Source organism: Hipposideros armiger, unplaced genomic scaffold (genome assembly GCF_001890085.2).
Source record: "Hipposideros armiger isolate ML-2016 unplaced genomic scaffold, ASM189008v1 scaffold_42, whole genome shotgun sequence".
NCBI classification, from domain to species: Eukaryota; Metazoa; Chordata; class Mammalia; order Chiroptera; family Hipposideridae; genus Hipposideros; species Hipposideros armiger.
The window spans coordinates 1742234-1760312 of record NW_017731392.1 but is presented as its reverse complement, the minus strand read 5'-3'; positions in this window follow the sequence as shown (position 1 = coordinate 1760312).

The following is an 18079-nucleotide window of genomic DNA, read 5'->3' as shown; positions in this document are numbered from 1 at the left end:
TATTATTTTTTGTCTTAAGGTCTATTTTGTCTGATATAAATATAGCCACTCCATTTCTCTTTGGGATATGAGTTGCATGGTATATCTTTCCCCATTCTTTTACTTTCAAGTTAATTGTGTCTTTGAATTTAAAGTGTGTCTCTTATATACAGCACATATTTGGATCTTCCTTTTTTATTCAATCTGACAGTTCCTGTATTTTGATTGAAGTATTTAGTGATTCATATTTAATGTAATTATTAATATGGTTGGATTTACAATCAGCCATTTTACTATTTATTTTCTGTATGTATTATCTTTTTTGTTCCTCTGTTACTCATGTACTGCCTTCTTTTGTATTAAATGTTTTTAGTGTATCATTGAAATTCTTCTGTTGATTTTTCACTATATTTCTTTGGATTATTTTCTCAGTGGTTGCTCTCAGACAATGGTTCTTAGCTAGGGGTGGTTACTGCACCTCTCTCAGTGAACATTTAGAACTGTCCAGAGACATTTTTGCTTGCCACAACTGGGGATAAGGGTGTGCTACTAGTGGGAAAAGGCGGGGATGCTGCTAAATATCTGACAATACAAAGGACAGTTCACCACAACAAAGCATTATCTGGCCCTAAATGTCAGTAGTACCAAGGATTACAATGCACACCACAATGTATCACAGTCTACTTCAGATTAATACTGTGACACAGTACTGTGATTTACAACAAGAAATATATATTTGCTCTCCGTCTCCATTTCTAGCACTAAAAATTTCTAAAAATACCCTTGAAATTTCCTAAGTCATCAGAGTATAAAGGTGTCTTTTGTTACGTTAATGAGATGACTTTCGGGGCTGGTAACCAGGAGAACCAACCATGTGATTAGAGGGTCGGAACATTCAGTCCCCCGCTTCCCACCGGAATCCCCAACCTCTGGATAGGAGAGAGGGGCTGGAGGCGGAATCAGCCTTCAATGGATAGTGATTTAATCAGTCATGCCTATGTAATAGAGCCTCCATAAAAACTCACAAAGATGAGCTTCAGAGAACTTCCGGGTTGGTGATTCAGGGAGAGTGGCACTCCTGGAGAGGGCATGGGAGCCCCATGCCCTTTCCCCATACCTTGCCCTCTGGATCTTTTCCATCTGGTTGTTGCTGAGTTATATCTTTTTATAATAAACCAGTGATCTAGTAAGTAAAATGTTTCTCTGAGTTCTGTGAGCTACTCTAGCATATTAATCAAACTGAAGGAGGTCGGCATGGAAACTTGTGATTTATAGCCATGCAGGGAGCACAGGTAACAACCTAGACTTGCACTTGACAACTGAAGTGGAGGGCAGTCTTGTGGGACTGAGCCCTCAGCCTGTGGAATTTGATGCTATCTCCAGACAGTTAAATTGGCAGACACCCAGCTTGTGTCAGAGACCTGGTGGTGTGGGGAAAAAGCCTGCCCCGTCAGAACTAGGTACAGAAAACTTAAATACTGACCAGAGTGAAGGATAGAAACTTTGATCCAATAAAGCTCCATTTCCTCTCCCTCTTTTGTGCCATTATTGTTATGCTCATTTTATCTATGTTATCAATCCAACAATACAGTATTAGAATTTTTTATTTATGCATTTCATATTTCTTGAAGATTTTTATTGAGATATAACTTATATCCCATGAGGTTCACATATTTAAAGTGGACAATTCAGTGGTTTTGTGGTCAATTAAGTTCGTGAACTTAATTGTCCATCAGGTATTTATTCATATTTTTATAAGCGAGTAAGAGAAAAATAGAGAAGTATTTATATTACACATTCTGTTAAATTTGCCCATATATTTGACATTGTGGGGGCTTTTCATTTCTTCTTGTGGATTCAAGTTACCATCTGTGTCATTTCCTCAACCTGAAGGACTTCCTTTAGTATTTCTTAAAAGAAAGGCCTGCTTGTAACAAAATCTGCCAGATTTTGTCTATTTGGAAATGTCTTTCTCTTGTGTTCATTTTTAAAGCATGGTTTTGCTGAACCTTTGATTACTTGTTGCCTTTTTTTAAAGTACATTAAATATTGCCATTTCACTGCCTTTTGGCTGTTGTCATTTCTGATGGTGTTATTGTGTTGTGGCTCATTGTACACAAGTCATTTTTCTCTTGTTGCTTTCAACGTTTTCGCTTTGTTTTGGCTCTTAGCCATTTGACTATGATGTGTCTATATATGGGTTTTTTTGTATTTATCCTACTTGGGGTTTATTGAACTTTTCATGAAATTTGGAATATTTTTGGCCATTATCTCTTCAAATATTTGTTATGTCTCTTTCTCTCCTCTTCTGGAGTGAGTTTGCTTGATGTTGCTCCACAGGTATTTGAGGGTCTACTCATGTTTCCTTTAAAAAAAAAGATTTTATTGGGGAATTGGGAGAGGGGAACAGCGTTGGGGAAACAGGGAAGGGTAACAGACAAGTTGCTGTCCTTTTGTTCTTCAGTCTAGTTGTGGAGGACTTCGCTTCACTGGCCTGTGTTGGTATTATGATTGTGCTCTTCCTGGGAGAGGCAGTAGCTCGCCGGCCATTGGATGGCTACTCATGGTGGCTCATAGCAGCTCACGCTGGCTGCCAGCCACTCATGGTAGCTCACAACAGCCCATGTGGGATCCGAACCGGTGGCCCTGCTGCTCAGAGCTTGTGCTCCCAAGCAAACTCTTAACCAATGAGCCACTCGGCCCGCCCCTCTAGTTGACATTTTCTATTGAGATTCTCTATTTACTGAGTTATTGTCATCATAGTTTCCTTTTATCTTTTAAATAGTTTTCTTTAATTCTATGAGCATATTTTAAATAGTTGGAAATCTTTATATGCTAAAATCAACATCTGGATAATTTTTTTGTTTTATTGTGAAATACATAGAAAAGTCCAAATAACACCAATGTATAATTTAACAAATAATCAAAGGTGAGCTCTCTTATAACCACTTCCCAGGTCAAGAATCAGACAAAAACCAGCCTCCAGAACTCACTGTGTGTTCCCTCCCTCCTCCAGACTTTCAACTACAGCATTAAAAGGTCAATGTATTATGACGTTCATAATCTAATGACTTTGCACCACATTAGAGAAGCAACCCTTCTCCAAAAAGGGGACAGATGCTTTTCCTGGGCTTTGCATATAGCTCAGAGGCATGTGACCCCCCAGAATTTGTTAAAAATCACACATCTCTTGTTAGTCATTCAAACATCATAACTTTGCCCTAACACTCTTTTCCTTGGACTCACTGGCTTTCAAGCTGTTTCTAATGACCATTCCCAGATGCCCGGATCCACTTGTCCTGCGATCTGATCTCACATCTCTAAAAATAGTTTCCTTTTATGTTTTACCCTGGCTTTTCAGATCTCCCCAGAGGTCTCTCATCTGAGCCTTCAACTCCTGTCTAATTACCTCTGTCCTGGAATCTCTGCCAGGCAAGTCTTCCTTCTCCTGTAACACAAACATTAACCCACTTTAATGCTCACTGATTAGGACTTTTTCCTAACCTAGACAAACAGAGAGCTCTCAAAATCACATGGAAGGGGTACAGGCATTTTGGTGATGTTCCCTACTCCCATGTGTATCTTCCACTTGGAGAAATGATGTTCTGGAGTTATAGCACTGTGGGTTATTAACTCACAGACCTTTTGATCTTTCAGGATTTGTTGTTGTGGGTTCAGTACTCCTGGGAGTGTAAATACCATACATGTCCACCCGCAGTGCCATAGGAGGGAGTGAACAGTGAGTTCCATGCTGATGGAGGGGTTCATGCTGCCCCAACTCCTCAGAAAGGACAAATATTGGTGTACATGTCAACACAAAGCTGCAGTGAGGTCAACCATGGAAACTGTAGCATAAATCAAAGATATCAAGGGCAGAGCAAAAGTAACAATGTTTTCATCAAGATAGAAAATATAGCAAAATCTGTGAACACTTTGGTGACAATCAACCTAGGACACCTCTGCTGGGGGTGTGTCCACATTAGTCCTGCCTGGCTCCCTGTGCCCACGCATGCTGTTGCCTCTCCTTCAGTCAAGTGATCTTTAGGCCATGTTTGGTTGAGGTTTCATCCTTGATGACTAATTATTTGAAAACAGTGTCCAAATTAGAGTCATTCTTTTTCCTCCCTGGCCACCTCAGCTTCTTTTCTTTGTCCTCTCTGGTCCCAGCTCTTCTCCTCCTTGCTGCTGCTTCTCTCACTTGGTTCAGAATTTGTAGAAGAGAATTCTTAGGAGAGAATGCATGAAAATCACCATAATACTAAGAAATGGCAGTTATATTTGGTTGCAAGTGACAGAAAACCAACCCAAACTGGCTTAAGCAATAAAGGGAATATATTAGCTCTCTTATCTGAAAAGTCCAGGGGGAATTTCTGACTTCTGGGCTACTTGATTAAAAGGCTCAAACAAGGTCATTTGAACTTGGTGTCTCTCCACCATCAGCTCTGCCTGCTCCTGGGTTGGCTTCATTATAACAAAGGGCCTCATCTCACACCTCCCAATTCCATCCTTCACTCACACTGGGTCACCTCAGAGCCAGTAACTGTGGTCAGGAGGTTGAGATAAATTGAAAAGCCTGGAGCTGTGTGAGCCTTGCCCAAACCTGGGAGTAGAAAGGAGTGACTCTCCTAATAAGAACCAAGATGCATTTTCAGAATATTGGGGAATAGATGCTAACAGGAAATAAAACCAAGAGGAATCTACTGCAAAGGCTTAGGAGCAATAGCATGGCCTAGTAGATTTGCTGCTTTCCAAACTGCAATCCATGGGCTATCAGATTCATCTGGGCTCTGTTTTGTTTTGTTTTTGTTTTTTAATGCAGAGACCTATTGAGTCAGAATATCTGGGGGCGTGGCTTTGCAATTAGTCCATTTATCAAGCTCCTCCATTGACTCAGATTTGCAGCCAGGCTGTGAATTACTGCTACAGCTTAGAGGGTGGTTCAGGACCAAGGATAGCAGTCCACGTGCCTATGACAGACCGACCATCATGGACTTGCAATGCTCAGGCCTGGGTGGCAACAGGGGCAGGGCCCCAGGTGGGAGAGAAAGTCTCCAAAGAGGCCCCCCTACACACACCTGTAAAAGCCCCTTGCCGAGGCAACGCCAGGTGAAGGAACAGGAAGCTGCTCTTCTTTGCCATTCCCGTGCTCACATCTTGCTTTTTCTGCTCCAGAGCCTTTGTGCCAGCGAAGCCAGCTGCTTGCTTTGTCCCTCGGCACCTGGATTCAAGGCCTTACAAAAGTTTAATCTTCATCATTCCCTTAATATGGCAATAAATCTATACCTGGGCCCTGTGACAGAGGCACCATTGAGAAAAAGGAGTGCAGCTGCTTGCTTAACATTCCAACTTTGTCTAAAAAGTTGCATAAGAGGGGTGAAAGCATTTTTTTTTTTAACATTCATCCATTTAAAAAAAATCAAGGGTTACAGCAGAGGCCTTTCTCAGATCTCCCAAATGTCAGCAGCCCCTGAGAAATCCAACGTAGGGTGAAAAACCTACTGCCAACAGGAACTGTCTGCCTCAGGTCCTGCGGATGGAGAGGGAGAGGCAGTCTGGGGGCAACCAGTCTGAGCTAGAACCCCGGGGATGCCTTTATGACTGTCCAGGAGTCCATCCCTTCTCTTTCTGTGAACAGAATCCCAAGTTTCCTATTGAAGAATCACCTCTCTCCCATGGGGATGTTACTCAGAGATGAGGTGTTTTTAGGGGCCCTGCCCAGTGCTTCCCAATGGGAGCATGCACCGATTTGAGGATGGGTTGAAATGCAAATGCTGATTCCCTAAGCGCTGGCTGGATCCTGAGATGCTGTATGGCTGACTAACCTGTGTGCACCTGCGGGTCATGCCTCTTTCTGGTCCAGATTCTCCAGCTGCCCTTCCCACCCTGCGAGCTCCTAGCATCCCTGCCGAAAGCCCCTCCTCATTTCAGTCAGCTAGACTTGGTTTCTGAGGGATGCAAACCACAAGTCCTAAATGATGAGGTCCCTGAGCCTCAGTTTCCCAAGCTATAAAAGAGACATAGCCATCCCTAGTGAGAAGACATTGAAATGACCAAGATGTAGGCCCTGCCCTGAGGTGCTGCTAGTCCCTATGGGGTGCTAAGTGGAGGCCCCCCCAGGAACCCTCAGGGCTCTGCCCTCCCTCCAGCCTCTGCTCAGGGTCAGATAACACCCCAGGATAAAAGAGCAAGGGAAGCTATTACAATTTTCAGCTAAAGAAATTGACTTTTTAAATTACCAGTTAAATTTCTTCCCTTCTGGGCCTCGGAAGGCCTGTTCACTCTTATTTAAAAGACAAATTGTTTGGATTTCCTCATGTAACTAGCTTAATGTAAAATTCTTCTCATATTGAAATACACTTTCATTAACCGACCCATCTGGTTAAGTAAGTGTCTTAAATGGTAATAATTTTTCATAGCAAATTACTACTTTCACAATTTATCCTGTTTTTGCTTTCTTGAGAAGTGATGATAACTATAATAATAGAGACTATTTATTCATCTTTTTTTTAAAAGATTTTTTAAAATTGGGAATTGGGGGAGGAGAACAGACAAGCTGCTGTCATTTTGTTCTTCAGTCTAGTTGTGGAGGACGTTGCTTCACTGGCCCATGTTGGTATCATCATTGCGCTCTTCCCAGGTGAGGTAGTTGTTCGCTGGCCATTGGACAGCTGCTCACAGCGGCTCACGGTGGCTCATGGCAGCTGCTGGCCACTCATGGTAGCTTAAGGCAACCCACAGCAGCCCACTGCAGCCTACACAATCGCCGGCGACTCACAGCAGCCCAGCTCCAGGTTGAGCTGTTGTTCAGCATCTTAGCTGTGGAGGGCAGCGTCACTGGCCCTCATATGTGGGATCCGAACTGGGGCCCTGCTGCTCAGAGCTGGCATCCCAAGCCAACTCCTAACCAACGTGCCACTCAGCCAGTCCCTATTTATTAATCTTATTGATAATAATTCAGAGCCAATGGTTAGTGAATAATTAGGTATGCCAAGTAACGCGCTACACATTTTATATATTCTATGTCATTTAATTCATAGAATATACCCTATGATGCAAAACCTGTTATGATTCCCATTTTACAGCTGGGAAAATTGAGGCACAAAGGAGTTTGGTAACTTGCCCAAGGTTACAAAGTAGTGGCGTTGAAATTTTCAACCCAGGCACTTAACTCCATAGTCCAGCCTGGTGACTGCTACACTAGACTTGAGAAATGCTCACACAAATGTGTAAAAAGAGAAATACCAAAATAGATTGGGTAAATAGGACCTGGTATGGTATATCCAATAACATAGATACTAGGCAACTGTTAAACAGTCAATTCACAGCTATATGAATAGATGTGGAAGGAAGCCCAAGATATATTGTTGGTGGGAAAAAAGTATGCTGCAAATAAGCTCATTTGCATTTTAAAAAATTAAAAAGCCATATAGATGTCTTTGTAGCTATGTAGGAAAAGACCTGGAATTAACTCTAAGAACTAGGATGTGGAAGGGTGGAAATTTTCATTTTAAACTTTGATATGCTTCTGTATCAATTGAAGTTTTTACAATGAGCATGTAATATTTTGAAAATGAAGAAAAAAACAAAAAATTTTTTTTCCTCTTTAAACAAATTCTGGAAGAATATATCCCAAACTATTAACTGTTGTCATTTCTGGGGGGGCTAGGGAGTAGGGACTTTTATCTCTATGTTACATATTTTTGTAATGTTAACATTTTTATAAGGTCAATGTATTAATTTTAGAAGGTGAAAACCACAATAAATATACATTTTACAGAAGGTAATTTTACCTTGATAAAGAGGCTTAATGAGAAATCTATAGCATCTTGTTTTGAGAACATTAATGGCATTTTTCCCTGCAACACAGATCCTTTCTTCTAAAATCACTGTTATTCAAATGAAGGTAATATTTAATTTGCTAAAAACCACCCTACAGTTGAGATGAACTGTGTTGGAGTTGCAGGGACCCGCCATTTCTTCAACTGGAATCTTTTACTGGGGCCCAGACTCCAAAACATAACAATCAAAAGAAACAAAGCTCCCTGAGGCTGAAGTGAAGCAGCGCCCCTCCAGGCTCACACACAGTTAGGGTACCCGAAGAATGCTCAGCAAAACCTAGTTCTTGATCCCAAAAGTTTCTGTAAGTTATTTTTTTATTTTTTTAAAGATTTTTATTGGGGAATTGGGGGGATGGGAACAGTGCTGGGGAATTGGGGAAAGGGGAACAGACAAGTTGCTGTCATTTTGTTCTTCAATCTAGTTGTGGAGGACGCTGCTTCACTGGCCCAAGTTGGCACCATCATTGCGCTCTTCTCTGGCGAGGCAGATCAGTCGCCGGCTTCTGGACGGCCGCTCACGCTGGCTGCTGGCCGCTCACGCTGGCTGCTGGCCACACACGGTAGCCCATGGCAATCCACTGCCACAGGGACTGCAGCCCACGCCGTCGCCGGCGACTCATGGCATCCCAGCTCCAGGTTGAGCTGTTGTTCAGCATCTTTAGCTGTGGAGGGCAGTGTCACTGGCCCTCATATGTGGGATCCGAACCGGGGCCCTCTGGCATCCCAAGCGAGTTCTTAACCATCGCGCCACTCGGCCGGCCCTCTGTAAGTTATTTTTAAAAGATGATGGGAATATCAAAAACGAACAGAGACTAGTTACATGTGACCAAAGGGACTAAGGATTTGCTTCTATATCAACTAAAATTTTGAAAGCAGGCACATTATATTTAGAAAATCAGGAAGTAAACGGGGTAGGGCAGCCTTTAACTTTATTTTGTCCTGCTCTGTTTGATATTTTTATCATAGAACCTAATACTGTTATAATAATTTATCTGTATAAAAAGGAGATGATATATTTATATTGCTTATGGGGCGTTTTTTTGAATCCATGGTATTTGGGGGACTTTCTTTAATTGTTTGTAAGTTGAGTTGTTTTCTGATAAAAACAATGTGGAATTTGGCCATTTCTACAACCCTCCACGTTTTCAGACAATAATTACATTCTGCAGAAAGGGTCAGATTTTCAATATCCAAAGAAAGCCAAATAGTAGGAGGGGAGAGCAGGATAGGAAAGGCTCCCTCCTGGTACCTCTATGTTCAGAACTTAGGAAATCCAGACGAGAGTCTGGTATACCTGGCACGTGGGGAGTGCAATCTCTAATGACACTTTTGGTAGGATGTGTAACAATCCTAGGAAAGGATGAACTTCTAGCTGGAGCCCAAGGAACAGTCAACGGATAAGAGCAGCCCTCCACCCCCACCCCCGTATCCCCAGCCACCAGGTGCAGAGCCTGGCCTGGAGTTGGTCCTCAGCAAAAGGTGACGGGCAGATAAGGACCGCGTGTAACACCTGCCCACAGTGTAAACTCTCAGACTTGTGTTCTAATCTTTTCACCACAGTTTACTAGCTTGTTGGCCTTTGCCGAGTTACTTCACTCAGACCCCATTTCTTCACTTCTAAAATGGGCATAATCCTAATTATATTTAGTTCTCAGAACTGTAAAGGTTTAATGAGGTGGTAATACATATAAATTGCTTAGTGAAGTGCTTTCCATATGGTAAGCAATCAATAAATGACAGCTTTAAAAATTGTATTTCTTACTCAGATATCTAGTTTTGATGGAGCATAAAAGACCTTTCTATCCTCTCTAACTCTTGGAAATCACTCCAGAACAAAACAAGAAATAATAGGAACAAAATCACAAACTGCCCCTATGATGGAACTGTAAATCCCAGCTACTCTGTATGAGAACAGAAAGCAAATAACTGATTTAGCAGCGTAGAGGAAAGGTAAAAATACAAGCACTCTAAGGAGTGAAAACGAATGAGAGAGCCTGGGAGACATAGCACCTGAGAAGGCGGGGTGAAAACAAGGAGGTTAGTTTGAGTCTTTAGAGAGGGCATTTAGACCACCATCACCTCCAGCAACCAGCCAGGTCTCCCTCCTTCGCTCCCACTGGGCGCGTGTTCTTTGCAGCAACTGAACCTGAGACGTGCAGGACTTAGGGACACTAGCACGTGGAGAGCAGAGTGAGGACAGTGGTGAGGGCTACGCTGAGAATGGGAGGAGTTAAGGACAGAGAGCTGTCAATTGAGCAGGGAGAGCCCAGCCCCCCTCCCTCACCTGCCCCCAAGAACACCTGTATCTTGATGCACGGAATTGCAGAAAAAGAGATCAAAGGGGAGGAAGTTGTCAAGGAATAATTCAAGAAAGCTTCCTATGAACAAAGAACATGAGTCATGATTGAAAGAGCCCACCCAGTGTCCATCACATGGTCACAAAATTTCAGAATACCGGAGATAAAGAGAAGTTCCTAAAAGCATCTAGAGAAAACACAGGTTATGGTCAAAGAATCAGGATTCAATGGCACTGGCCTTCTCAACATCAGCATTAGAAGCAAAACACAGTGAAGTAAGTAATGCTTTAAAATTCTGCAGGGACATGATTTCTAAGCCAGAATTTTTCAATCTAGTGTAAGAACAGAATAAAGACATTTTAAAACATACAAAGCTTCCATTTTTTTTTCTTTTTTAACCAAGGGATGTACTCCAGTAATAATAATAATAATAACAAAAGAGGAAGGGGGAATCATCAGATCAAGAAAACAGGAATATGGTACCAGGGCTGCCTATACGAAACTTTGGTGTGAACTAGAAAACAATTCCTCTCCTGTACGGATGAATTAGAAAAACAGCAGTTGCAGCTGCCGGGATGCACAGCTTGGAAAGCCAAGGATGGACTAAGTTTCTACCTCATTGTCCCCTTAGCTGGACACAGACGGAGGGAGCTCTACCCACATGGAGAAGTGAAGTACTGGGATTTCAGTTGTGATGAGCCTGGATAACAAGTCTTCTAGTTTGGAGCAGGAAGACAAATGGCCCCAGGAGAAAAGTATCTAGGAAATAAGTACATACAGGGTCAGGCAAATGAAAAAAAAAGAAGCAATTATGAACTACAACAAAAAAGATAAAGGGATAATAGAAAAAACAAAGTATGGTTCAACAGTAAACAAACTTCTATAGTCATATAAGGTGATACACATTGGGATGAGAAGGGAAAATAAGGTATTGGTCTTTTGAGAGAGCTAATTCCTATACACCAGAGAAGTCAATAGATAATGGTGGAAAAAAAGAAGCAAGAAATGGCTGTATATTATTTAGAAATATGGAGATAGATGCCAGGGTTAGTAGCTGAAATTGTAGCTAAATTCAATCAAGGCCATCAAACCCTTGCCACTTACTGACCCTGTTTTGTAGCAGTCTGAGGGCTGAGGTAGCACTTTAGTTGTAACCCTAGCAACTGTTGTTAAGAATTACATCACTGAAATGAGATACCGCTGCTGTATGCCCACCAGCATGGCTAAAATAAGACTGCTGAAGGTGTCAGGATAGGATTGCCTCTGTGTGGGGATGTATTAACTGGGAAGAGAGCATGTTCTAGGGAGATGGAAATGCTCTCTGTGGAGTGGGCGGTGGTCACCCAGGGGTCTACCTGGATAAAAACCCACTGCGTTGTTACCCTTTAAGATTGGTCTATTTTAATGGATATATAACCAAAAAAATGGCCTCAAACTTAAAATTATAGATATGTGGTAAATGTCACAGCCTTGATGACTGAAAACAAACTAGGCAGAGAGAGAAGAGGAGAACACTTGACTTGTACACTATTACCCCCGCCCCCCATGTAGCATTTTACCCTCCAGGAACTCTCCACATGACTTGGGATAACTTTTATGTGTGTGTGTGTGTGTGTGTGTGTGTGTGTGTGTGTGTATTTTGAATAGGAAATACGTTGGGAATTCAGGGGAGGAATTGGGGCTGGAGATATAAATTTGGGAATGTTATATTGTAGATGGTACATCATCTGATGGTCAGAAGTCTGGGTGAGTTCTCTTAGAAAACAGAGAAGTCAGGACTGTGCCTGGGGCCCTTCAAGACGTAGAGGTTGGAGAGAGAAAGACGGTCCAACAAAGGAGACTGGCAATGAGCAGCCAGTTCAGTGGGAGGAGACTCAGGCATGTGGTACTCTAAAAGCCTAACGAAGGAGCTGTTTCAAGGAGATGAAGCTAAACTTTGCCAAATACTTTACATAAGTTGAGTGAGGACTAAGAATTGAACATTGGATTTAGCAGAGGTAATTGACGACCTTGATGAGAGTAGTTCGGGTGAAGTGTGAGATGTGGGGGGTTGTATGATTCGAGTAGGTTCAAGAGAGAAAGGGCCCACATGTCTATCAGTGGATGAATGGATAAACAAAAGGTGGTCTAGCCATACAATGGAATATTATTCAGCCCTAAAAAGGAATGAAGTACTGCAACATGTTACAATATAGACAAACCATGAAAACATTATGCTAAGTGACAGAAGCCAGAAACAAATGGTTACATATTATGATTCCATTTAGATGAAATATCCAGAACAGGCAAATTCAGACAGAATGTAGATCAGTGGTTGCCAGAGACTGGGGGAGGGGGAATTGGGGACTGACTGCTGAGAGGTACAGGGTTTCTTTTTGGGGTTATAGAAATGTTCTGGAATTAGACAGTGCTAATGGTTGCACAACTCTCTGAAAATACTACTATATTTCAGTATGAACCACTGAATTGTAACTTTTAAGTAGTGAATTTTGTTATATAAATTGTATCTCAATAAAAAAAATTTAAAAAGAGAATGTAGAGAGACAAAGTGGAGACATGAACACCTCTTCTGAGGAGCTCTGTTGTAAGAAGAGTAGAGAAATGACAATATCTGGAAGGGATGCGGGTCAACAAAATTTTTTTTGAAGACGTAAGACTGTGTGTGTGTGTGTGTGTGTGTGTGTGTGTGTGTGTCATTAGAAAGAAAAGTATTTCTGATACAGGTGGCCTTGGATGGGAACAATGACTGTCCATAAGAGGAGGAAAGGTAGATTATATTATATATGGCTATAGACACAGGTAGTTTTGAGGGATTTGGAGGATTGTATGGCTTTTCTTCTGACTGCTTCTAATTTCTCAGTGAGTTGGAGGCAAGAAGCAAGGTCATCAGGTGCGAGTGAGGATGGGCAAGGTGGTGGTGGTGGAGATTTGGGGAGAGGGGAGAAAGCGTGAGGGGGACGCCTGCTAGATGTGAGGCGTTGAGTAGACAGGCAGCATAGGAGAGTCCGTTTCCTGACAGCCTACCTCACACAGTTGGCTTGAAGAAGTTTCGAGTTAACTCATGCTGTGAATTTAAATGGATTAATACACAGAGAATTTTGAATACCGCATGGCACAGAGCAGGTGCTCAATAATTCTTACTATTTGCTAATAAGATAGGTAACTTTGTGTATCATTATAGTTTTAATTTGGATATTTCTTATTATGAATTAGGCTAACCATCGTTTTACATATTTCAGTGCCACTTTGTTGGTAAGCTGGCCACATCCTTTGACTATTTAAAAAATTGGGTTATAGTCTTTTGTTTATTGATTTAAAGAGACTTTCATGAGTAAAAGAAATTCTGTATGAGTTGTGATTTTTTTCCACTCTGCATTTATTTTAACCAGTTATTTTATGCAGTTTTTCATGCAACTAGAACTTACAATCTTTTATGATTTCTTAAAAAGAACTTTCAAGCTGTGATATTAAAAATACAACTCTTTCATATTTTCATGTAGTATTAAAAATTTTTAAATAGACTATTTTTTAGAACAGTTTTAGGTTTACAGAAAAATTGAGTAGATAATATAGATAGTTCCCATATACCTGCCCCTCACCTAGTTCTCCCTATTATTGACATCTTGCATTAATGTGGTACATTTGTTATAGCGAGCGAACCAATATTGATACATTATTAAAGCCTACAGGTTCACTCTTACCTTAAGGTTCACTCTTTGTGTTATATAGTTCTATGGATTTTGACAAATGCATATCATGTATCCACCATGCACAGTATCACACAGAATCACTTCACTGCCCTAAAAATCCTGTGCTTCACCTATCCATTATCCTTACCCCATAACTCCTAGAAACAGCTGATTTTTAAAATTGTCTCTATAGTTTTGTCTTTTCCAGAATGCCATATAGTTGGAATCATACAGCCTTTTCAGACTGGTTTCTTTAACACAGCAATAAGCATTTAGGATTCCTCCATGTCTTTATTGTGGCTTGATAGGTCATTTTTCTTTGTTTGCTGAATAATAATTCACTGTATGGATGTACCAGTTTGTTCATTCACCCCGAAAGACATCTTGGCTGCCTCCAGTTTTTTCCAATTATGAATAAAGCTGCTATAAACACTGACATACAGCTTTTTGTGTGGACATAAGTTTTTAATTCATTTGGTAAATACCAATGAGTGCAATTGTTCGATGATAGGGTAAGAGTATGTTTATAAGAAAATATCAAACTAACCTCCAAAGTGGATAAAGTTTTGCATTCGCACTAGAATGATGAGGTTCCTCTTGCTCACACTGTTACCAGCATTTGGTAATTGTCTGTTTTGGATTTAGTCATTCAAAGGTGTGTTGTGCTATCTTGTTATTTTAATTTGCAATTCTTTACTGATATATGTTGAGCATCTTTTCATATGTATTTTTTGCCATCTCTATCTTTGGTGAGGTACGTATTCAGATCTTTTTCTCTTTTTAATTGGGTTGTTTTCTTATTGTTGAAGTTTAAGAGTAGTCCGAGTACTTTGGATACAAGTCTTTTATTAGGTATGTATCTTGCAAATATTTTCTCCCTTTTGTTTTAAAATGTTTTATTAAATTTTTTATGTTTAAATTTTTGTTCCAACTGGAGTTTATTTTGGTAAAGGGAATTTCCAGATGGCTATCAGTTGCTCCAACACCACATACTGATTAATCCATCTTTTTCTCCACTGATTTTTTTTTTTTTAAGATTTTTATTGGGGAATTGGGGGATGGGAACAGACAAGTTGCTGTCCTTTTGTTCCTCAGCCTAGTTGTGGAGGACGTTGCTTCACTGGCCCAAGTTGGCACCATCATTGCGCTCTTCTCTGGCGAGGCAGATCAGTCGCCGGCCTCTGGACGGCCGCTCACTGCGGCTGCTGGCCGCTCACGCTGGCTGCTGGCTACACACGGTAGCCCATGGCAACCCACTGCCACAGGGGCTGCAGCCTATGCCCTCGCCGGCGACTCATGGCAGCCCAGCTCCAGGTCGAGCTGTTGCTCAGCATCTTAGCCGTAGAGGGCAGCATCACTGGCCCTCATATGTGGGATCTGAACCCGGGCCCTCTGGCTCCCAAGCCAGCTCTTAACCAATGTGCCACTTGGCTGGCCCTCTTCACTGATTTAAGTGCTACCCTTTTCCATATACAAACTTCTCATTTGTACTTAGGTCTAGTTTTGGACTTCTAGTCTTTCCAATGTTTTGTCCACTTATACAACAGTACCACAGTTTTAAATGTTGCCCCTTTGCAATCTATTTGAGTATCTGAGGCTGATACATGGCTATTCTTCTTTTTCAGAATTTTCCTCAAGACATTGTACTGTGTCTATCGATGTCTCTTTCTTCCATCTGTCATATTCCTATTCCTATTCCTAGATCCACGTGTAGGAAGCTCCACTCACTTGCTACCTTCCCAACTCTTCTCTCACTGCACTTTTTACCTTATACTGGGATTTACGTTTTCCTTCCTGCCCCCTCTACTAGATTGTGAGTTCCAAGAGGGTAGCGAATGTATCCCTGGGGAATTTACTTAAAAAACCAAAACCAAAAACAGAGTGCCTCAGTTGCTTCATTTGTAATATATTACAATTTGTTTATGGATCATAAACAGTAATTTTGGGTTGTTGTCAAGATTAAATGAGTTAATATACCTAGAATAGTGCCTGGCACATAGTAAGCATGCAATAAATGTTGGATACTGCCAGTAATTTTTATTATTAATTCTGAACTTCATGTGCCTGCCTAGCATAATATCTGATAACAAGTTCTTAAGAAATGTTTACTCAACAAGTGAGTGACTGAATGAATAAGCAATAAGCCTTCAGGATGTTAATTTCCTGCCTTTTTTTTTTTTTCAGCTGAGCCATCCTGCCACCTGTTGGCAACTCAGTGGCAGCTCAGCTCAGGCCGGGAATCAAACCGGCGACCCTGTTTCTCAGAGTCGCACTCGTGAGTGAGCTCTTAACCAACTGAGCCACTCGGTTGGCCCCCAATTTCCTGCTTTAAGAAGTTCTAGTATCCACTTTTACGGGCTGAATGGCTTTTGTCTTAAAATCCACTCACTTATGTAAAATTTCTGGGCAAAACTAGTTATAAAATTTTCTATAAAAAGTGAATCTTATGGGAAGCAAATTCAGCTGAATGAGCATTGATTGAATACCTACTGGAAGATCTACCTGAGGGGGATGCAAAATTATCCCCCCCCCCAAAAAAAAATCACATCAGTCTTTAGAACAGGGAAATTGTTGTCATACAGTTGAAATGTTATCATCTTCAAAAGAAACAGAAATTCCTATTTGACTTCCAGTACTGTCCACAGTGGGAAAATTTAATTCCCAATTACTTTTAAAATATCTATATAGTTAAGAAAAATGTATGAAAAGTAAAATAATCTCCCTCCTACCTCCAATCTTCACCCTGTTTCCAAACCTCCTGTAGATAACTACTTTTCTTATGTATCTTTCCAGAGTTTTTTTTTTATGACAATTTTTAATTGTAGAAATGGGATAGAATATTATACAAGCAGTAAACACATTCCAGAAAGGTAAAGAAAGGGTTAGAGATATCCAATAGTCCCTGGTTCACAGCAATTCTGAAATATTGAAATTTTGCCGGGCAGATATTGCGAACAATTTTCCCAAGCCTGGGAGTGGGAATCTGCTCCTATATAAGGCCTGATATGCCCTCTGGGAGGAGTTCCTTGTTCATTGTTCTTTGAGGCTCTAAGAGTTTCTTCTGGTTTTCAAGATGTTTCTTAGCCATGTCTAAGTGGCTGTTCTAGAATACGAGTATGCTCTCATCATGGCTGTGCAGAGATTTGTTTTAAAGGCATAAACAAATATTTATATAACCCCCCCCCCTTTTCCATTAGCGGTAACATACTATAACCACTGTTCTACATCTTGATTTTTTCCCCTTTTAACAATATGCTTTAGAGATATTTTAACATTAGTATGTAAACAGCTTTTATTCTTTTTTATAGCTGCATAGTATTCCACTATAGGTGCACCACAATTTATTTAACCAATTCCCTACTGACAGACATTTGGGTTGATTCCAATTTCTTATTACTACATATAGTGCTGCAAAAAAAAACTTTATAGATTATGTTGCTGTACTTAAGTGCAAGTATTATCTTAAGGAACTACTTAAGAACTGGAACTACTGAGGCAAAGTGTACATGCATTTATAATTTTGACAGATGCTGTCTTCTTGCCCACTACTCCAATTTGTAGCCCAACCAGAATATACAAAAATGGGCCATTCATCATCGTGGATTTTATGGTATTAAATCACTGTGGCCCTTTCTGTGAATCAGATGTATCAGGATTAAGTGACTACCAAATACTAAATTATTAACTGAAAAGAGGTCAAGATTATGTTTCCTTTTGGTGGGGGGGTGGGGCAGGGGTGTCAGATTGACTAGGAGGAGTCACAAAGGGTGGCACTGGTTATATGTGCCAACTTACTGTCTCTTAATTCCAAATCCACCTTTCTTTGCCCAACTTTGTGACACTGAATTGGATCCTGTAAACATTTTTCCTTTGGAACATTAGACTTTTTCAACTGAGGGCACTGGAGTAACACTGCAAGGCTATTGTGTCAGGAAGACACCTTCTTTCCAGGTTCCAGCTTCCATTGTGACCATTCAGCATGGGAGCCCAGCAGCCCATGCGGATGTCTAGTTGTACCCTCAGGCTTCTATCTCCCTACCAGCGCAGCTTCTACAGACCAGCTTCACCTACGCTGTCAAGTTCCTCTGTCACTCCTCAGGGTACCATGGTAGTCACTCATCTTCCAAAGGGTCTGCATCAGCCTTGGGGGCAAAGAGGCCTTCCCTTTGTCCTTTGTTCCCTTATTGTCTGCTCTCCCTCAGCCTAGAGGTAGCAGCTGCTTTCATTGCCCCTGCTACTTTTTTTTTTTTAAAGGTTTTTATTGGGAAATTGGGGG